The sequence below is a fragment of the Pseudorasbora parva genome, chromosome 9 (genome assembly GCF_024679245.1).
Source record: "Pseudorasbora parva isolate DD20220531a chromosome 9, ASM2467924v1, whole genome shotgun sequence".
Lineage (NCBI taxonomy): Eukaryota > Metazoa > Chordata > Actinopteri > Cypriniformes > Gobionidae > Pseudorasbora > Pseudorasbora parva.
The window spans coordinates 23,711,746-23,716,352 of NC_090180.1; positions in this window are offsets into that span (position 1 = coordinate 23,711,746).

Sequence of the window (4,607 nt, forward strand, 5' to 3'; positions counted from 1 at the left end):
GGAAATTAATGTGATTAAACCGCGACGGTCTTTAACAAAGCTTTCTTTATAGACACGTGGATAACCTTTTACTTTCGTAGTTGGATTAAACTTTAATTACATGTCACTTTTGTGTCTGTTTATGTAAACATTTGAGAGTACTTGAACGTGTCAGAAGGTGGCAGTAGCGAACTCTTGTTTATAGAATAATGCCAAAGACAAACAAACTCTCAAGCTAAATCTATTCATTAGATTCACATTATTGTAACGCACATGTTTTTTTTATATCTAACTTAATGTAATTTTATTTAAATAACAGAAAGGCAGTGTGCAATTAATAGGCTTGGATGCAATGTTTTATTTATAAAATTTTTATGTAAATCAACATAAATTCTTTTTCTGATATATATATATATATATATATATATATATATATATATATATATATATATATATATATATATATATATATATATATATATATATATATATATTTATTTATTTATTTATTTAAATATATAAATTATTATTTCTGTGGTGAAATGTTTATTCACCTTTGAGAACATTTTCACAACTGCAGGATTAATTGCAGTGGCTTGCTTTTCTGAATCTTGGTGTGTGACATATTGGTCCTTACATTTCTATCTCTCACGTCCTGTACTGGGCAACCTGCCCTCGAAACCACAGAGAGATGGTTGACTTTGACTTTGTACATCACACACTCTCTCACTCATGCCAATGCCATCATAGCTGGATAAAATATTTAATCGCTTGAAAATGCTGGAACATTTATGCAAAGAAGACTTTTTTTTTTATCTCAGTTCCAAGAAGAAAATTAATTCCATCAAACATGTAATGAGTCAGAAATAAGTATAATACATTATGATGCAACTCTGCATATCTGCTTCCAACCAACCTAATCATTGAAGACAATCAACCAATGTCCTTTTAATCAAACTTTATTATTTCAAAATCTTTTACACAAGTCAGTCAAACTAATAGGTTTCCCATAGCATGTGTATTTTGTTTCTATGTGTCAGAGATACCTGACGTGATTGACTTTCCTGCTCCAAATCCTTTACTGAATCTGTCACTTTTTATCCCTGCTTGTCACAATAGCAGATGGTGGATGTATGAATTTAACACTGTGACAATAACACCCATGTGATGCTCACTGTGCTGTCATTGTGTGACCTTTGACTAGTTTGACATCAGCCCATCTGGCATCTCCAGGGCTGAGGCATTCATTCATTGGCATTCACTTCAATGCATCCATATCTGATCCGTCTGAGCAACCTCTGGTCAAGCGGGTCAAATAAATAAAAGAGCCAATAAGATCAGCCAGCTCTTTAAATTACATAACACAGATGTAAATTACATCTGTGGTTTTATTTTAAGAATGGTCAATGTAATAGTTTTCTCAGGTTGCGATGTGGGAAAAAAAAGTGCTTCATAGTACCTGTAAAAGTAATTTTTCGGTAAGATCAGGTAGAAATATAGGACTCCAAGGTAACAACTGTGCAATTTTACTTTTTACAGTGTTCAAAAATAATTACTCAACAGTGTATTGTGTTACTATGTGTGTGTTTGTGTCTGTTCCTGTTATATGTGTCATTTGTTACATTTCCTGTTTTCTGCATAGACAGTAAAAGTAATGGACAGAGCGATCCGTCAACGGTGAAAAAATGAAGTCAACCTAGGAGCACTCACTTCCTGATGGCTGAGCGAACTGCGCAGGCTCAGACTGAGCTTGAGGACGTAGATGTGACGTGAGCCTCCTGTCGGACAGCTGTAGGTCTTCTAGTAGTTGTGGAAAGTGAAAGCTGAATCACGTTGTTTAAATATTTTCTCCCGTTGCTTTTGGCTCACTATGGGCTTCTCCCCATTCTTCCCCCTTGACTTTATCAGACTTTATGTCTCCATGTCCCCCCGACTGTCTCATAGATAGTAAAAGATTGCCTGCGAGCGTCTCCTCAGGTCTATACGGTAATTTCTCAACTGTGCGACAGAGTCGCGTTGGTTATGACGCAATCGTTAGCCTATTTTTACAAAAACAGCTTCTGCGGGGCGATAGTGTATAAGATACAAGGTAACGGAGCCTTTTATGCATTGTCGTGTTTCTTTAGAAATAAACAATGGACAAATGGAGTCTTTAAACGTCTCAGATGTCAAGTTATTCACTGTCAAAGTGACTCAAAAATGAATGGGAGTCAATGGGATGCTAACAGCAGGTGATGGCTTGGTTAGCAATGGCCGCCCCTAGGGGTGGAACGCTTTCCGAGTGCTAGATTACCCCCTTGGTTTTCTGTCCCATTTTTGTAGTCCATTGTAGTTTTTTCTTCTTGACTAGTCCTGATTGTTTCCAGGTGTATCTTGTTAGCCCTTCCCAGATAGTCAGCTCAGATCTAGCATGCGTTGAATCTACATGTACCAGATGTGACCCGGGTCTGGGCCGACACTATGTTGTGTCTGGGTTTGCCTTGTACTTTGTCAGTGTTCCCTACGTTTCTTGTTTCACGTTATTGTTTTGCATTTATGTTTAATAGGCCTACACTACCGTTGCAGTTATCCATGTCTGCCTGCCGCCTCATCTTTTACACAGTTGTGCAGTCGTGTCCTAATTATTAGTTAGTTAGAGTGTCAGACTGAAGGTTGCGGGTTTGATTCTCAATGTGTGTGTGTGTGTGTGTGTGTGTGTGTGTGTGTGTGTGTGTGTGTGTGTGTGTGTGTGTGTGTGTGTGTGTGTGTGTGTGTGTGTTTGATACTCACTACTCCTAATGTGTGTGCACTAACTTGTATGGGTTAAATGCGGAGGACAAATTCTGAGTATGGGTTACCATACTTGGACTTCACATGTCACTTTTTCACCTTAATCTGCTTGTTTCCATTCACCTATTTGTATGCACATTACGGGCTATTGCATTAAAAAAGAACGCTGGATGGAAACACCAAGCTGTGCATAAATGCAAAAAATGTGCATAAAAAAACATATGCATGCAACTGAGGTGGATTTTAGATAAAAAGACCATAAACTATATGGAAACGTGTAATGTTTTTCTGAATAAATCTCTCTATTAGCAACAAAAAAACTGTGTGTTCAAATGTGATTTGGGCTCAACAGAGGTTGTGATTGGATAACTGGACTTACCAGCAGACCAATTTCATTGCACAGCATCTCAAATGTTTGTTTGGCAATAATGAAATGCCTGAGCCAATGACTATCATCAGAATAATTTGGTATAATGACCTCTCAGAAGTGCCTCACATGATTGCGCTCCCAAACACCAGGCCTCCGAATGTAAAATGACACAATGACCATTATTGCGTTTTGTCTGCGTGTAGGAAGAAAACAGTGGCTTCCCTGATTGAAGCCTCTCTTGAACACATGGGATGGAAAAGCTGCTGTATTTGCACATTTTTTATGCAATATTCCAGTTTTGTGCCTAAGTTAAATTCACAACTTTAGATGGAAACAGAGATATTGATAGTCTATGCATTTTAACATTATAAAGTTTTAAATATGAATTTTCTTACAGAAACCAATTGATTCACTTCAGATGGCCTTTATTACGCCATTTAGGATGGATGGATGCACTTTTTGAGCTTCAAATTCAATGGCATTATAAAATTAACTCTGACTGTGTTCACCAGAAAGAAGAAAGATATGGCTTGAGGTTGAGTAAATCATTAAAATTACATTTTTCATTTTAAAGTAAACTAATCATTTATGAACAAATTGTCCATTGATGCTAAAAACTGTTTTGATTGGGGGAATAGAAATACACAAAATACAGAAATGTCTAAAATGTAAATTGTTCAACATTAACATCTTGTTTATTTAACTGTTTTATATTACACTCTCATAGTTGTGCTATAATGTGAATTACTGTGATTACCTGTGGCCTTGTGCCTATATGGTCAAATCAGATATATTTAAAAACAACAACACTCTTGCTCTATGATATTGCTTAATTTATATATATATATATATATATATATATATATATATATATATATATATATATATATATATATATATATATATATATATATACAGTTTCTGTCTTGACAGGGGAGCACAAGGACATCTGTGCCAAGAGTGCAGAGAGTTCAAGTTTGACTTAGATGATAAATATTCTCCATCTTTGCTGTTTGCTGTAGAGGGTGTAGGGTCAGTCAGCGTATGAATGTCTGTCCCCAGGACATGGAGATTTGTTGGTTAAGTTGAACTTTTTGTGTATGATGTTTATAGAAAGACAGAGGTCTGTTGAAACAAGTGATTCATATAAGCAAGTGGCTTTATTTAAAGAAGAATGAAAAGATAGCTATATGTCATGACAGAAAAGAATTCAGTGAGGTTCAACAATTCCGTGTGTGCATTTTTGTTTCCACAATGTGGAAACACCACCTTGCAACAAAGCAACACCTTGAACAAAAACAGAAATTTGTTTAGTAAAACTGGCACCTTTTGGACTCAGGTTATATAATCAAAAATATCAGGTTAAATAGTCCCAAATATGCTTATGTGTGGTAATTACCAGAAATCTATATTTTTGTTGGAAAAAAATAAATAAATACATAAACAATGTTAAGTTTACACATCTTTTGTTCATCATATTATATTTTAT